The 18,827-nt window shown below is 37.4% G+C and overlaps 1 long non-coding RNA gene across 2 annotated transcripts in view; it reads left to right on the top strand.

Moving 5' to 3' along the window:
* LOC144229344 (uncharacterized) overlaps nucleotides 1-18,827 on the top strand; it is a 224,298-nt gene that overhangs the window by 27,396 nt on the left and 178,075 nt on the right. For both annotated transcript variants that reach the window (XR_013334466.1, XR_013334465.1), the window contains exon 2: nucleotides 17,086-17,184. This is a non-coding gene — a long non-coding RNA (uncharacterized LOC144229344). The remainder of the gene's footprint in view (nucleotides 1-17,085; nucleotides 17,185-18,827) is intronic.

Raw genomic sequence — 18,827 nt, forward strand, 5'->3', positions numbered from 1 at the left:
TACTCATAGTGGTATTTGGGACTCTCCACCATGTGTATTTCGGCTTGTTTCCTGAGGTAGCCACTATAAGGTTTTTCCAGCAGACTCTGTCTCCTTTTCCTCCCAAATTCCTAGATTCTCTAAGTGTTCCTATGGCTTCAGAGAAGGCCTCTTCTCTATTTGATAGATGGGGTGAGTGAAATTCAGAGCTCCCTACCTCTCCGCCATCTTCCCCTAGCTCTGTCCCATTTAAAAAACCTCTAAAATTGGGGTGTCTGAGTGCTCAGTCAGTTAAGTGTCTGACTTCAGCTCAGGTCATGATCTCACCATTGGTGAGTTCATGCCACATGTCATGCTCTGTGTTGACAGCACAGAGCATGGAGCCTGCTTTGGATTTTGTGTCTCCCTCTCTCAGTCCCTCCCCCACTTGTACTCTGTCTCTCTCATTCTCTCAAAAAAAAGAAACATTAATTTTTTTAATGTCAAAAATCTAAATACAGAGCTATTGCGGACGAAATGACACAAAGGATAAAACACACACAAAAGACAGACACAGACACAACTCCGGCCGGAGGAACAATTCTACACAAGCCCCTCTTGCGGTTTATTTTATACCCCGGTAACTGGATACAAACTGAAATCTACAAGATGCATTCCTTTACCAGTTAAGGGCAAGTAGCCAAACACATTTCAAGGACAGGGGGGAGCAAAGGGAGAAAGCGACCACAACATGTTTACTAAGAGGCCTCCTCACAATTCCAGCCTTCTCCTTACTTCTAAGGAAGGCATGTTCCCTTGTTTGCGAGCGGACCATTAAACTTGGATATTGTGTGCAGGCCTCCTGGCAGAGCATCCTGTTTGCAGGCATGCTTTGCCCAGGCAGGGAGCCCCGTGTGCAGGCGCATCCCTGTGTCCCTAACCACGCTTTCTTGTGGTCACTGTCGGGCTCCCACACAGAGCTAATAAGGACAAGCATGGTCTTCTTTTTTTATTTATTTTTATTTATTTATTTGTTTTTTTAATTTTGTAATGTTTTATTTATTTCTGAGAGAGAGAGAGAGACAGCATGAGCAGCGGAAGGTTAGAGAGAGAGGGAGACACAGAATCAGAAACAGGCTCCAGGCTCTGAGCTGGTAGTCAGCACAGAGACCGATGCGGGGCTCGAATCCACGAACCGCGAGATCATGACCTGAGCCGAAGTCAGAGGCTTAACCGACTGAGCCCCCCAGGCGCCCCAGGACAAGCATGGTCTTTATCTTTGCTGTGTAGGACAAGGGTGAGCAAACTTTTGTAAAGGAGCAGATAGTAAATAGTTTGAGCTCTGTGAGCCATTTTCTCTTACAACTCTGCCATTGTAGTATGAAAGCAGCCAAAGGCAATATGCAAATGATGGATATGTTTGTATTCTAGTTGAACATTAATTATGAACACAAAGTTGAATTTTTAAATTTTTTTTTATAGTTTATTTATTTTTGAGACAGAGAGAGACAGAGGATGAGTGGGGGAGGGGCAGAGAGAGAGGGAGACACAGAATTTGAAGCAGGCTTCAGGCTCCGAAATGTCAGTACAGAACCCCACGTGGGGCTTGAACCCACAAACTGGGAGATCATGACCTGAGCCAAAGTCTGAGGCTCAGTCAACTTAGCCACCCAGGTGCCCCTGAAATTTGAAGTTTTATATGCCACACAGTGTTAGTTTCAGGTGTAGAACATATTGATTTGACAATTCTATACATTACTCAGTGCTCACCATGATAACTGTAGTTACCATCTGTCACCATACAACATTATTACAATATCAAAACACTCTTCTTTTGATTATTTTGTAACCATTTAAAAATGTAGGAAAAATTCTAAGCTTATAGGCCATATAAAAACAGGCAATGAACTAGATTTGGACCACTGACTGGTTTGCTGACAACTGGTATATAAGAAAGTAGAAGTAATATAATAAAATATTAGTATAACTAATCAATTATTTATAATATGGTAAGAGTCCTGAAGAAGTGTAAAGATTTTGATAGCGTAAAACAGGAGGTGTGTGACCTGATCTTAGCAGACAGTTAACAAGTTGGTCTGATTCCAAAAGGCGCTGATTTTGATAAGTTGGAACTAAGAAACAGATGTTTAGTCATGAATCCCGTCTAATCCAAAGAGCTCAGGAAAAGCACATCAATTTCAAATGTACTTTTTCCAAATAGTTATATTAACTTAAGATCAATCAAAACATCATTTATGGAAAAAAGCAGTATAAGAAAACAGGTGAGTCTCAGTTACTCTTCTCCAAAGTAACTTACTGTCTATTATTTTTTTTTTCGAAATTAAAAGCATTTTATTAAAAAAGTCCGTTCATAAAACTGAATGATTAATTCAAGCTGCGAACAGCTAACAACTACATGGCAGTGAAAATGAAGTGCACAGTGGCTCAGATAAAGGTTGTCCTCATAAGGATGTTCCTTTTAGCCATGAATTTGGACAGATGAGTTTGTTTCGTTTTATATTTTTAAAGAGAGTTGATTTAGCCGGGAGTGGCAGACTCCTCCCACAAGTGTCTACTCTCAGCTGTAGAGTGTCTGAGCTGGAGCCATTCGCGCTATGCTTGCTAGCAGTTCCTAGTAGCTGAACATCTCTCCTGGATCTTTAAAGGCATTGTCACGAATCCTGAGGTATCTGCAAACTCCCTCAATAGTTAAGGTTCCACCTGCCATTGCAAACTCAGCCGATATCAAACTCATGGAACTATCACCCATGCTTTCCCGCCCACCTCCCACCCACTCCCCCCTCCACCCTCCTCCCCAAAACTTCCAAGCAACACATCCAAGATATTGGGAGGGAATACACAGTCCTAGTGATAAACAATTCTCTATGCTGCCAGGTACAATGGCACTGAAATTGAGGGTACCAAAGGGAGGGCTCAAGAGAACCTATGTAACAAATAACAATGATCGGATATTACGTAACTATAAAAGGCTTCAGAAATCATTTTCTGTACAATTAACATTTTAGGATGGTTGTGTGATGTACCATAGTTAAAGGAAAACTGCAGTTAGCATGAATATACTAAAATTGCCTCCCCATCCCCAAAATTTTACTATCCAAATAAGAAATCCATATAGTTAATCTACAGACCTCTATTAAGGACCCACCAAACCAGAACAGAGTGTAACTGCTGTTTTCCTTTAATGTAAGCCTGTTTTTGCATTAAAAATAAGATATTCTTACTGGTGCTGGTCAGCTTAAAAAGGTCTCCCAAACACTTCTAATCTGTGGACTTATGGGGTGGCATTAGCCAGCAGCTGGTTTCTATTCTCTGGCAGAGTTTTGAACTTGAATTGTGATAGAAGCATTCAACATTATGAGGGGTAGTGGGCAGGGAAAGTCCAAAGCTCTGCCAGTCCCAAATCCATACAGTTGCCATTCCATTCAAGAGAATATTAAATCGTTTATTGATTACACATNGGCGGCGTCCACGGGCAGAAAGGCACTTATTGTCTATTAAAAAAAAATCTAAATTCAAACTGAAGATTGTATTTATGATGTATTCAGGTCCAAGTTCTCCATCCAAAATCCATTTCCAGATTAGAGGTCCACAATCAGCATCTATAACCAAAATGAAGTCCTGGTCCCAGTCCAAAGGCTGGTCCAAAGTCCATATTTACCTAAGAACAAAGACTGCTCAAGATTGTATTCCTAGGTATATTTTGACTCTGGATCTTGTCCAGACACAAGGTCCAGGTGTAATACTAGGTCTAAGATCTAGGTCAAATTCATTTCTGACTTACAGATTCAATGTCCAGGTGAAGATAAAGTTCCAAGAGCATAGTAAAGTTCTAAAGTCCAGTTGCACGTCTGTGTTTAGAAATGAAGTTCAGAGGCACCTGGGTAGTGCAGTTGGTTAAGCATCTGACTTTGGTTCAAGCCATGATCTTGTCTGTGCGTTCAAGCCCTTGTGTCGGGCTCTGTGCTGACAGTTCAGGGCCTGGAGCCTGTTTCAGATTCTGTGTCTCCCTCTCTCTCTGGTCCTCCCCCACTCACACTCTGTCTCTCTCTTAAAAATAAATAAGTCCCAAGTCTAGAATTAGATGTCTAGGTCAATGTCAAGAGCAAACTCCCAAGTCCATGACTATAGAGTATAATCAGGGTCAGATTCAATGTTCTGCAAAATTCAGATCCTAGTTTTAGGTCCTCTGTCCCGTTCCAATGTCTAAGTCTATATGATAGGTTCACATTAAGGTCCAATATATGAGATCCAGGTCTAGGTCTAAAGTCTAAGTTTGAAATTATGGAAAGTTCAGGATTATAGTCCAGATCCACTGTACATGTCTTAAGTGAGTCTTATGTTTGTGACTGGAATTGTAGTCCGAGTTTTAGGTCTACATGCACATTTAATGTCAATCTCAAATCTGTTATTCCAGGTTCCACGATTTTTCTACCTCTCCTCCCCAGTAGCATCTCTGTCTTTTTTTTAACATCTGCGACTTCCTCTAGATTTAGTACCCCCTTTTCCTCCTTCCATCCAAATCTAAAATTGTTGATCCTCCAGCACTTTTCCTCCTTTTCTTCTATTCTTTTATTCCTCTCTTCTGACACTGCTAACTCTCCCCTAGTATTTTCTCCGCTTCTTTTCCTTCTCCTGTCTTATGACACTTGGTGGATCTCCAGTATTTTCATTAGCTTTTTGAGAACAAGAATGAGAACACTCCTTTCAACTTCATATTCCTGTTATAGGTGCTTTTTGTCTCTCTACAATGGCTGCTTAGGATAAGATTGATAATTGTGCCTGAAACAAAGGATCTTATCTGAGCAAGGTTCCTGCATTCTGACAAAGATTTATCCTTTAAATGATGAGCACAGTGATAGTTGCATGCCTATAATATAAACAAGTACCATCCATGTTCAGGATTTTGATACTCAAAGAAGCCTCCTCTATTGGTGCTATGTATAATTAGTGAACATGTTTCCCCTGCTATTCTCATCTGTCTAGCTATATGGTTTATGGATATGCAAATCACCAAATCCTAATATGTTAATGTATGTAGTATATGAAGGTTTTTTTATACTAGAATGTATCAAGCTCTTGTATATTATTTTTGATAAGGTGTTATGCTCAGAATTAGAACTTAGATTCATAATTCACATGCAAAAGCAGTCTAAAAAAGGCAGTTCTTAGTATGGTAAAAAACCAATAAACTATAGAAGGATATATTAATAATGTAATTTACATAAAAGTAAAACATTTCAGTGATACAAACTATCTAATAAAGTAAGTAGTCAAAAGGCAAATCTGGGAGCAACCAATTTTAACTTATACCAAAAATATACCTAATTTTCTAGAAATCAATTTTAAAATAGCAATAATTCAGTAGAAAAGAATTTCATAGAACATGAACAAATATTTCACAGTAAAAGAATTACAATTTTCTTCATACTACAGTATGATTAATCTTTTAAAAATATACTCACACAATAAAATAATTATAAATTAAAACTTCCCTGAATCATGTAGGAACTCTACTTTCTGCTCAGTTTTTCTGTAAATTTAAACTTCACAAAAAGTAAAGTCCATTAATTAAAGTAAAACTGTACTGAATCTAGCATAGTGGCAAAGATTTACAAGTTTGATTATAAACTGTATGAGCAGGACTGTGAAGAAGCAGAATCTTCATACATGAAGTGAGGAAAGATAATGTGATTCCTGCCTTTTAATAGTACAATTTGGCCATATATATCAAAATTAAAAATAGATATATTGGGATACTTGTGTGGCTCAGTTGATTGAGCTGAATCTCACTTTGGCTCAGGTAATGATCTTGCAGTCTGTGGACTCGAGCCCCAGGTTGGGCTCTGTGTTGACAACTCAGAGCCTGGAACCTGCTTTAGATTCGGTTTTTCCCTCTCTCTCTCTGCCCCTCCCCTATTCATGCTCTGTCTCCCTCTTTCTCTCTCAAAAATAAATAAAACATTAAAAAATAAAATTAAAAATAGACATATCCTTTGGTCATAAAGTTTTACTTCTTAATATTTATTATACAAATACATTTACATACAATGCAACATCACCTTAGTTCAAGTTTGCTGTTACAAGATTACTAGTAACAGGAAAAGAATAGAAATAATGCACATTTATATCAAAGGAGAAAAATAAACCATGGTGCATCCATTCAATAAAAGATCACAGTCCCTGAATCAGATATGTTTCAGAATTTATAAGTTTTGGATCAAAAGGTAATATGGCAATTGCATATTACATGACATTCCCAGGATAGATGAGGACCGTCCTTCTTTATCAACCACATTAAGATCCTGCAGGAGTACATTTGAAAAATCACATTAAATGGGGTGTGTATGCATATATGCATATGTATATATAGTATCTTCACTTTAGGTCAGTTAGACGGGTTGAGATTACATTACTGGATTGGGCAGAGTAATGGTGCCTCAAGGATGTCCATGCCCTAATCCCTGGAACCTATGAGTTCCAGAGTTATATTATATGACATTAGGTTGCATATATTCGGTTACATGGCGAAAAGAACTTTACAAATGTAATTAACATTAGGGACATTGAGATGGGGAGATTATCATGTATTTTCTAGGTGAACCCAATATAATTACATGAGACATTGAAAATAGATGACCATCTCTGGCTGGAAGAAGAGGAACTCAGAAGAGAAGAGAAAGACAGATGTGATAGAAAGGAAAGTCACAGAGAGAACTGTATGCACCACCTCTGGTTAAAGGTGGGGCGGGGGTGGGGGGGAGAAAAAGGAACACAGGTGTCTTTAAGATTGAGAAATACCAACAATGAACAAAGAAATAGACTTCAGATAGAAACAAGGAACTGAATTCTGCTAACAACATGAGTGAGTTTGAAAGCAGATTGTCTCCTAGAGCCTCCACAAAGGAAGATGCTTAGATTTTAGCTTTGTGAAACCTGGAGCAGATAACCAGATGCCATGTTCTAACCAAGACTTCCAAACTACAGAATTGTGAATAATAAATTTGTGCTGTTTCAGGAGTCTAAGTTTATGGTAATCTGCTCAGTCAATAATAAAAAACTAATTCAGTCACCAAATGAGTGATAAAAATGTTTGGTTTTTAATGCTTCTTTTTCTCTTCCTCAAAAAAAACCTTTTTATCAAAGTATAATATATATGAAGAAAAGTACACAAATGGTAAATGGTAAAAGTACCACAAATCGTAGTTTAATGAGTTTTCAATACTGAATATATCAGTACATCCAGAACTCATATCAGAAAATAGTAATTACCGACATCCCAGGAGATCCACCTCTACTTCAAATATTTATATGAGTTTGGCATTCTCATATATGTCTGTACTTGACATAAATGGAATCACAAGATATGTACTGTCCAGTTCCGGCTTCTCTTAGTCAACTTTGTGAGATATGTTGAAATTATTTTGTGTAATTGTAGACTGTTCATTCTAATTTCTGTGTGGTCTTTCATTACGTGGATATACTGCAGTTTATTTCTCTTTTCTTCTGCTTGTTGATGGACAATTGGGTAATTTTCACCATTTGGCTTTTAAAATAGCACTGCTAGGAGCATTACATGTCTTGTAGTATATCTATGTAAACTCTATTCTTAGATATATACCTAGGAGTGAACTCCAGAGCAATTTAAAATATAGATCTTGGAGCGAAATATTGAGCAATTTAAAGTTTTATTTTGTTTTTCTGAAATGTAGATGAGGAATCGAGGACCCATGCTATGTAGCAATAGAAAAGAATATAGAAGCTCTTCATGTACTGATGAGAAAAAATTTCTAAGGTATGATTATACTTGAAAAAATGTACGTAACAGAGTGTACTATACTTTGTATAAAAAGAGAATAAGAAAATATATTAATACTTGCTTTTATATGCATGAAAAAAACCTTAAGAGGATAAAGAAGACATTAATAAAGATATCTCCCTTCAAGTACAAAGGGTGGTGGTATGAATCCAAGAAGATGGGTCTAGAAATAGAAAAACTTTTCATGCACACATGTGCACACATATGTACACATACATGTATGTATGTGTGTATATTATTTATATACACATATTTTTTTGAATTGTAGGAAAGTCTCCTCCTTGAAAATGAAAATAGGGGTACCTGAGTGGCTCAGTAGGTTGAGTGTCTGACTTCCGTTGAAGTCATGATCTCACAATTCGTGAGTTCAAGCCCTGTGTCAGGCTCACTGCTGTCAGCCTGTCAGCCCAGAACCTTCTTCAGATCTTCTGTCCCCTTCTCTCTGGCCCTCCCCCATTTGTTTTCTTTCAAAATTAAATGAATATTTAAAAAATGAAAATAAAATTACAGTCTTGGGTAAAACCTTTGTAAAGGCGATATTCCCTTTTTTAGACATGGTTACATTTGGCCATAGAATTTCTCAGAAAATTACCCACTTTCTAGCCAGTTTCCTAGAGAGTAATTATCAGCCCCAGGTTTTAGCAGTGTGGTCCTTCCCCCAGGGCAACTGCTGCCTTCCCTGCTTATGTTCCAGTTCTCTCTCTAGAATGAAGGTGACCAGAGAAATTAATTGCTCTTTTTTATAATGAAAACCAACAACCAAACCAAAACATTTTTAATTATTAAACTAAATATATTTTAAAATAAAAGATTTTCATTTTGTTTAATGCTTTAAAGGGAGAATCCTTCACCCAGTTTCCCTGATTTAAAACCATGTCATGTATTCCCAAGCAAAATGTCATAAAAGAGAAGTTAGGAAGCCAGCTGTTCACCCTAATGAAGACCTGCTGCATATTATCCAAATAGGAAAAAATATAAATCTGAGAAATCAAGAAGTGTCTTTTACATGGCCAAAATGATGAGTATCTTTTTTTCTTCCATCTATAATATATATTCTCATGGCAACTTGGCCTTCCAAAATGAGCAGCCTCAAGACAAGTCTTGGATAGCTGAGCCTGCTGAGCCTCCTTACCTCCTCACTTCCTTTGGCTTTATCCTATAGGGAAACACGGGAGGTACAGAGCTACCTACTCTGCCCACACATAAAACCAAAAGACATGAATATAACAATGACTCGCCAACTTCTGGCCCCAAGTCACAGCTCAGTAAAGGCTTATATCCCTCCTCCTCCAGTCATAAATCTGGCTTCTTCTGCCTAGGAAGCCATTATAATTGATGGCTACATTTCAAAGACAAAATAGTCAATATAATGGGCAAGTTTCCCTATCCATTTCTCGTAAGCCATACATGCAATTTATAACCCTTCTAACTGATCATTACTCCAGGAATGTATTGATTTTTTTAAAACCATATAGTCGACATCTGTGATTGCTGGCTCCAAATAGAACTGATATTAAAGAGCAAAATCATTCTAGCCTTAACATTTGTAAAGGATTAACAGTTCCCATCATTTCACCCCACTTTATGCAAGCTTCCAGCCCCAAGAGAATCTGTGATTTGTGGTCTTTGTACTGAAGGAACAAATCAGCATTTTTTCAGTGCAGGAGCTCTGTTAAGTATTGTGGTCGACAAAATTTTAAAGATGCCCCCCACTAATATTTCTGCCCCTGGTTATTCAAACACTGACCTAGGTTACTGTGGTAGAGGAGCTTTGCCCATATAATTAAAGCTACTAAGAAGCTGACTTTGAAACAGGAAGATAATCTTGGAAGATTGATCTTGGCATTATCTAATCACATGAACCTTTCAAAGGAGAAGAGAAAGGCAGAAAAACCAGTCAGAAATGTGCAGAAGTCAGGGAAGAAGACACAAAAGGAAAGAACAGAGAGATCTCAAGTATGAGAAGAGCTTGACTGATCAATGCTGTCTTTGAAAATGGAAGAGGGGCATGAACTAAGGAATGTAGTTATTCTCTGGAACCTGACAATAACCTCTCCCTGACAGCCAGCAAGACCACAGGGACCTCAGTCCCACGACCAAAGGAACTGAATACTGCCAACAAGCTGAAGGACCTGGGAAACAGACTCATCCTGGAGCCTCTAGAAAAGGAATACAGCTCTCCTGCCATTTTGGTTTCAGCCCTGTTAAACCTAGAGTAGAAAAATAGTTGAGCCATGCTATACCCAAACTTCTCACCTACAGAACTATGAGATGATAAAAGGGTATAGGTTTAAGTTGCCAGTGTTGTAGTTATTTGTTATGCAATCTATTAAAAGCCCCAAACATTAGTTTTTATATAAGAAGTAACATTTTCCTATTAAACATAGTAGGGCCTCACACAAAATTTACTATCCACCTGACAGCATAGTCATCAATATTCTTATGTGCTTCTGCCTCCTTCTGTTATCTTTTCCACCATACTCTCCTTGTGGGAGCAACTGTAACTCTTTTCACTCATGAGTAAATGTGTTTCAAAGGTTTTTGGCAAGAACTGAGTCTTAGTCATTGTTTGAATTTTCATAGCATCTGGGATGCAATCTGGCACGTAGTAGGTCTTCAATAACCACTTTTTATTTTGAGTTAATGATTTATTTTTTCCCTATAAATACCATCTGAACACTGTTTGTTTGTTTGAAGGGTAGGGTGAATTTCCAAGTAAATTTAAAACTCTACCATGAACATGAGCAAAAATTGCCACCGATGCAGGGCACACACTCATCCATAAGCATCTATTATCACCTCTATATCTATTGAATAACTCTAACTCTAACCCTAACTGAGTTATAGCTTCCCAGAAATGGGGCTAAGCAATGCTAACACAACTACAATCCCTGACACCCTATGTTTGTGAAACAGGTTATGGTGTTAAGTTCAGTCTGTGACTGTGACTAGAGATCAGAAGGAACACAAAATGAGGGGTCAGCTGCAGTTATATGTAGGAGTCAGTCTGAGAAGATGGGTCAAGCGTTGGTACACAGATCAAGAAATGCTTATGGATGAGCGTGTGCCCTGCATCGGTGGCAATTTTTGCTTATGTTCATGGTAGAGTTCTAAATTTACTTGGAAATTCACCCTACTCTTCAAATTATTTCTAACACTTCTTCAGCGTATTTCCTCTGTGTAAAAATGACAAATCTCTCCTAACTAACCAACTATGCATCTTCAGGAAAACTCTTTACACACGTCCACAGGCCCCACAATTGGGAGGGAGACTGTGTGAGACCTGTGGTAGCCACCATTGATAATAATGCCATTGCCTTGGGAAATTGTCTTGCTATAATGTTAGCCTCCCAGTCTGAAATCATGGAACAGAAAGACTTACCAATGAAATTAAGTTGCTCAGACCCTGCAGTTTATTGAATCTATTCAAACCATATGATACAAATGCAAGGACAATAGATACAGTAAATTAATACTTAGGAAAAAGTACAAATAGAGTGAAAGACCACACTACCTACTTGGGGCTAAACAGTTATAATTCATAGTTATCTACTGCTACATAACTTATTGTCCCCGAAGCCAGCAGCTTAAAGCAACAAATACTTTTTATATCACAATTTTGTGTGTCAGGAATGCAGTAGAATCCTGGAACAGAAAAAAATCATTAGAGACATACTGAAGAAATCTGAATAGAATATGAAATTTAGTTAGTTAAAGAAAAACTCAACTGCCTTATTCATTTAAATGTTTTTTTTTTTTGGAAAGAGTTTGTAAGTGCTACAGATATTCAGATTTTACTTCCTATTATTTTAATCTGAAAATGATATGTTGGCTGGTTATGAAACTCTGTTAGAACAGACTTTTTTCCCCCTTAGCTTTTTTATGCAAATGGTCTATTTTCTTCTGGAGTCTAGTGTTTTGTGGAAAAGAGTGAGAGTAATATATTTTTTTCTCTCCTTTGAAGAAGGAGATCTTTATACCTGTGTTCAGATGGCCATTTATTTACTTATATAGTTAGTTAGTTACACATAATAAATTATTTACATTTTTAGTTCTCCATTATATCTTGACCATTTCTCAAGCCTGTCTTAAATGCTACCTCTTACTCATCTCAGGTCTATTCTTCACTGCTTCCTTAGTTTAAGAACTATGATGAATTTTGTTTCTTGTTTTTCTTCTAAATCTCAATTAAAAAATGATATATAGGGAATACAGATCATAGAGACCAAGAGACTTATAATTTGTCCAAATGAAGAAAAACAGAACAAAAATAACAGAAAAGTTAGTCAAGGGAAAAATAAAAACAAAACTTTACAGTAAAGGATTATCTGGATCCAGAACCTTCTGAGTTTCAGAAAAGGAAAGAGAAAGAGAAAACACTTACTGCCAAGATGACTTGGAGCTAGATGAAGGAACTTCAAGAACTGGAAAAAGATATCACCATCATAAGTTTTTCTCCATGTCATTCTTTCTTCTATCTTCAGTAATCTCATTGACAGCTCCTTGTTCTTTTCAGAATACAAAGACCTTTTGCAAAAGTTTTCTGGTTTTTTTTGAGTTTCCACATGTATTCTGTATTTGAACTTCACTTCTGAAGTCTATGTCCTTCTTTTTGTTTGACATAGCATATTTACAGAGATCTAAGGCCAGATTGTTTATTTACTCATCCTTGAGTAGAAGTTCTATCTGTGTCGCTATTTTGCCTTAGAAAATATATTGGAGGATTGTACTCCCCTCCTTTCTTTGCTTTCCTGAATACTTTTTCATTTTTCACTTAGTGCCTGAATTGGAAGACTATGTATTGGTGGTTTGTAATCTCTGTTAGATCTTGTGTTTTTTGAGTGTGGGAGGTGGCAGTGGTATCTGGAGTGAACTGACAAAAGGAGCACTTGGCAGCTGGTAATTTTAATTCGGGTAAGCTCTCTCTTAGCACTTGCCAAATTTGAAATGCCATCTGCCTGAGAGCTGTATGTGCTCCCTTGATTGGAAGTGTGAGGCTACCTTGGAGTTTAGCCTTCCCCTTGCTTTGAGGAGAGTGAGTTACATATTGGCAAATGAATGACTGTGAAATCCCCTTTGCCCCCAAACTTTTTGTTTTATGGTTACTAACTTATCTCAGTTGACTTTTGTCTGAAACTGCAAACCTGAATCTCAGCTCACTGTTACCCAATATTCCCTGCCCTGTTTCATCTTTTATCATTCAGGACACATTATGAGTGAAGAAATCCAATGGCTTTAGTAGTAGGGTTTTTGTTTGGTTGTTTGTATAGATAAAAATACAGAAGCTGAGCTAATTTTATGTAGGGACTCATCTGCCACCAAAGACCTGGCATATCTCTGAATCTGTTCTGCTACTTCATTTATAGTTGAATATTGTTAAAGCTGAGTAATGGACACATATGGTTTATTACATTATTTTCTCTGCCTTTATATGTACTTGAAAGTTTGAGTATAAAAAGTAAAATGAAATTACCAAAATGGGGAACTCACTTATGTCTCTCCTGTTCTTATCATTTAAAAAAAAAAAAGTTGTTTTCAGGTTCTTTTCCTGCCTTTCATCTATATCCACTCCTCTGTACTGTGCTCAACATGGGAAGTGTCCTCTGTAGCTATCTTTCTTTTATTTGATCCAGATTTCATGTTTCTGTTAAGTTTGTCATGTGGACTTGGCAGGTTGATTGAAGATCTATTGTACTGCACTATTTTAGGACTTTTATTCATTCACATGGGTTCTTTGGAAAAGGGGATTAAATAAACAAGAACTTTTCCCTGACAAGAGAGTCTATTGGGAAAGATATTTATTAATTTATTAGAACAGAGGTCTCAATATTGCTCTAAAACACAAAACTGTACTGATATAAATAATTCACCAAAAATCATGACCAAATATAGTACTTTGTTGCCAGAAAGGAAGACTCAAAAAAAGCTTTACATTTGCTGTCTTAGCATAGTCCTAACTCCTTCTCTATTGAAATTACAACTATTGAAATTACAACAATTCTACTTTGAGGCTCTTTCACCTGGTCCTGGGAACAATGCAATCTCAGTCCAAGGGACTATTAAGCCTTCTTCCAGTCTATAAAATAAGTTTAAAAATATTATATCCTTAATCTCATGGTTCCATCATTTAAAAAGCAATCACTATATGGTATATTTTTAAATAATGATTTTTCCATAAAAGGGTACATAATGATTCAAAGACTTTCTGACTTCAGAAATGTGAATATGATAAATGCATTTGCCAAAGTTGTAAAAATCTAATTGTCTTCTGTTTTTCTTAGCCCAAACAACCTAGGGTTTCTTTGAACTCCAGGTGTCAGCAGTCTAACCAGGTTACTCAGCTTCTGCAGCCCTCCTGGGGGGCAGTGCAGGGGTGGGGGTGAGAGGTGGGGTGGGAGATCAGGTTGTCTCAGTCTGACCTTTTCTGTGTGAGTTGTGGCTTTGCAGGGGTTGCTCGTGCCCCCATGTCTGGTTCACCAGGATACCAACCTTTCACCATATGCCGGCTGTCTTGCACCTCTATCATTTCTTTCTGTTAACTCTGTTTTTTGGCAAATTCTTGAATTTTAAATCCCCCTCACTTTTATCTTGGAATAAATTTACTATTTCTAACTCCATTCTGCATCTTTTACCATCATTTTCTCTATTCTGAGATTATAAAACTGCCCAATCCTCTCACTCAAATTCAAGGAGGATGAGTGATAGCTGTTAGAACTACTTTATCTGTCATACCATTATTTGGCCATGCTGGCTGCTTCACAGAACAATATTCTACACTATTGTAGATATTTCCATATCCTACCATTTTCTTATTCTTTGCTTAGCATAGCATGCTACTGTGGTTTATATCAGCTGCAAGGAGTCAGTGATGACAGTGTGTTAGAACCAAGAATTGCCAATCTCAATACAGTCGTCCTTGGGATAGCCCTTTATTCCATGGCTGCTTTATCAGTTAACACAGTGGGATCTCTTTTTTAGAGGGAAGAGGGGAAATGGATACAAAGTCAAAAATTTGTGAGAGCCCCTGGGGAATATAATAAGCATCTGCTTTGGCTGGAACAAGTGGAGCTTTCTTCCCAAATAAACACACAGCCTGCAGATGCCACTGCCATGTCTTCATTATGGGCAATTTTTTTTCAGGGTAAGAGAAATTCAGCCTAACAGCTGTCATATCATGTCTTTTAACATCTCATCCTTTTATGATGAAGGAATCCACAACCAGCCGAGTGAGAAAGAAACGACTACTGATGTTTTGATTTAAATCAGTGAAAGTCTTCTTTCCACCTCTGCAAATCTTGAATGTTCTATAGCAGCAGCTCTGAACTGCTTGTACTATGTTACTCAGGGAAAAATATAGAATTTGGTGGGATAAAGCTGGGTCAGTTAAAAATCCCCCCCTGTGATTATGTTTTTAATGTATTTGGGGGTATTAAGAATATCCTCCATTTATAAAAAAAATAATGAGGATAGATGGTAAGTTCTGTTTTATTTTGTTTTACTTTCTTTTTAATAAAATGCAGAATTAGTAACACTCCTGTACCATGTGATATCAAATTCATGAAATCAAAAACCTTGATAAGTACTTCTATAATTCTTGAGTACTTCAAATACTTGATAATATTTATAATGGCACAATGTCTGACATAGAAGAGCATTTTATAAAATGTTTGTTAACATACATCTTGACTTTTGTTTATACTTTTACTTCATTGGCCCTTGAACAATATAGATTTGAATTGTATGAATCCACTTATATACAAATTTTTTACAAATAGATTTTCTCTTATTATTTTATTAACATTTTCTTTTTTCTAGCTTACTGTATTATAAAAATGCATAAATAATAGGCATAACATACGAAATATGTGTTAATTGACTATTCACGTTATCAGTAAGGCTTGCAGTCAACATTAAGCTATTAGCAGTTAAGTTTTTAGGGAGTCAAAGTTATGCAATTTTCCTAGTGGGCAGGGAGTCTGCATTGTTTAAGGGTCAACAGCACCCTAAGAGGGGTATCCCTAAGTACCCTAAGCACCATTTTGTACTAATTCATACAATTTTACATTATATATAAACATTATTGTATATTCTTTTGCAACTTGATGTTTATTCTTTCAGTATTATTTTTGTGAGATTTATCTCTGTGTGTGAAATTCCACTTCTTACTTACACTTCAATTTATGCATTCTTCTTTGGATGGGAATTTCAGTGGTTTTTCCAGTCTATTATTAGATAGTACTTTTTACAGTTGCTCTTTACCTTCCATTTTAGGGCTCTCATTTCCAATAGGGCATGTCTAATCACTCTTGAAAGAAGTAATTGGTTAAATGTAGCCTAAGGAAACAGAGATTTCACTCTAAAATCAACGTGACCATACACTAAGCATGAGATATGGCATATTGGAAGGAATTTTCTACGCATCCATTACTCATTGATGGAAATTATATTCCTCACTTTTCTCATCTGCCAAAAGGAATAATAGTGGTATCCATTTTACAAGGTGATTGTGAGGTTTAAATGAGTTAATACACATAAATGATTACAACAATATCTGGCACATAGTACATGCTATCTGAATGTTGGCAACTGTCATCATTATGGTAATACCATGGCTCATATTCTGCTATTTTCATATGTATTGTGGTGACTTTATAGGTATTGTTTTTCTACATCAAATAGACTATTCCTCGGGCTGGGCTTGGGTATTATATATTCATAGACATGAACAGACATTGTTGATAAAAACATTTCTGTCCTTCACAAGCCTAATTTCAAAACTTGGCATGTTTGGTGTTCTTTCAGTTGGCATTTCTAAGTATAAATGCAAAAAGATGCAAAGGACCTTTGAGCTGCTGTGAGGAAAACTGTTGTTAGTGAGAACAAGCTAGGTTGGTAGGAGAGCTGGAAAGTGGGAATGTAACAAAGTCAAGGGCTGCAAGAATATGCCTCTTGATCAAGCCTCTTTATATCCTAAGGCAGGAGACTGGAAGAATGTCATTCCATTTCCTCTCACTTCAGGCTACCTTAGATGAATACAGCTTTTGGTGGTTGCTGCATACCCAGTCCCAACAGACTTATCCCAGGCTTTCAGTCTTCTCTCTGACTGACACACCCAATCCTCTAAACGAGGTGGAGATCAGTGGGTGGGTTTCAGGGTACTATATTATAAATTCTATAAAAACATAAAAAATAACAAGATTTATTAGAAATTCTACTATAATTCTATTATAAATTTGTTCTTAGAGCAAATCTGTAGCCATAGTGATATGATGTTATTGTCTTCTCTGCAGGTCGGTACTAACCTCCAGATAGTCGTCCAACCTTTCGGGTCAGTAAGTCTTAAGACTCTGCACCGGTAAAGCTGCTTGTCTTTTCTCCTTCAGCCATCAGTAAGTTCCCACCTTGCCTCTACTTACCACCCTCAGATAAATTCAAAGTGTCTGAAAGAGAGTCTAATTTGCTTATAAAATCACAACAAGTTTAGGGACACTTGAGGATCACATTCTACAGTGGAATCTGAAAAGTTATTTTTGTTGTGGTTTCGTGATTTCTCAGAGGGTGTGTTTGCCATTCTATAACCCAAGTGCCCAACAACATTTTATGAACTCTCTGTTCTTTAGGATTCTTTCAGCATCACTGCTTAGAGAATAAGGCTAAGGTAGCCCTTTGGAATTGCCAAGATGAGGAAGACATAAGAATTCAGGGCACTCTCTTTGAAGCACTCACAAAGTGTTTCTGAAAAGTCTTTAGTGCCCAATGACCCCCTCTTTGAGTGACTACTGCTTTCTGACCAATGATATATCTAGAGCCATTTGCTATTCCTTTCTGTTACCAAGGATACCTAACTGGCAATCCTCCCTCACATCATGATAGCACTGAATCCCCAGTTAAATGCTGCTTCTCTTAATCCTACCTCAGAAATAGCACCCAATGCAGAAATGGGACTCTTCTCAGAATCCTTTAGTAGGAACTGGAAACTTAGAAAAGATGCATTTCTCTTCCCTCTTGGACAGCAGCAAATAGTTCTTTTGGGGTGCACTCCCTTACCAACTTGGGTCATTATATCTTATTTTACCCAAGTTAAACCTTGTCTTTGGTGGTCTTTGGCTGACTGGGCTTTAACAGAAACAAAGTTTTAGGATCTGGGCTGATGAATGTGGAGGCTGTCACTCGGCTTTCCAGGCTGCTTGCCGCAGAGGCTGTGGGCCAGGGTTCTGTTGTGATGTATGGTCTGGCCAACATCCATTTGTTTATTCAGTCTTGCACTCACTTCCTTTTATAATATAAAATGATAACTATAAATCTAAAGAAATCCAAGCATTTAGTCACCCAGAATTTTGGGTCTCATCACCTACTTTTTTGGTCCTGAAGATTAATTGTTGTCCTCAGTCGATGGTAAAGTAGACACTGTGGTGTGGATTTTACTTGCAGCATATTAAGTGCTCTTTGCATGGACTTTGTCAGGTGAACTTCAGATATGTTAACAAGACTGATGAGGGCTACACTCTAGAAGGCAGGGTGTCCAAAAACCTGAATGCCAGTCCTAGAACCATCATCTAGAAAAAGGAATGGAAGAATGTACACAAAACTTTTAACTTTAACCTCCATGTGGGAATCCAATTCATAAACTATTTGTAAGCTTAAGTCACACACTCACACACAAATTAGTTTATCTCAGATAACAAACTTATATTAGTTATTTGAAGAGTTTTGTTTTCCCTAAGGAGGTTTATATAGTAAGATATCGTTTGCAGGTTAACAAATCAACAGGAGCAAAGGAATTGCATATTCTTTTTTAAAAAAAAAACACCTTTATTTATTCATTTTGAGAGACACAGAGAGTGAGCAAGGGAAGGGCAGAGAGAGAGGGTGAGAGAGAGAATCCCAAGCAGGCTCCATGCTGTCAGAACAGAGCTCAACGTGGGGCTTGAACTCACGAACCGTGAGATCATGACCTGAGATGAAAACAAGAATTGGATGCTTACCTGACTGAGCCACCCAGGTGCCCCAGAAATTGCATATTCTTAAGAGA

The sequence above is a fragment of the Crocuta crocuta genome, unplaced genomic scaffold, assembly GCF_008692635.1.
Source record: "Crocuta crocuta isolate KB4526 unplaced genomic scaffold, BGI_CrCroc_1.0 scaffold263, whole genome shotgun sequence".
Classification (NCBI taxonomy): domain Eukaryota; kingdom Metazoa; phylum Chordata; class Mammalia; order Carnivora; family Hyaenidae; genus Crocuta; species Crocuta crocuta.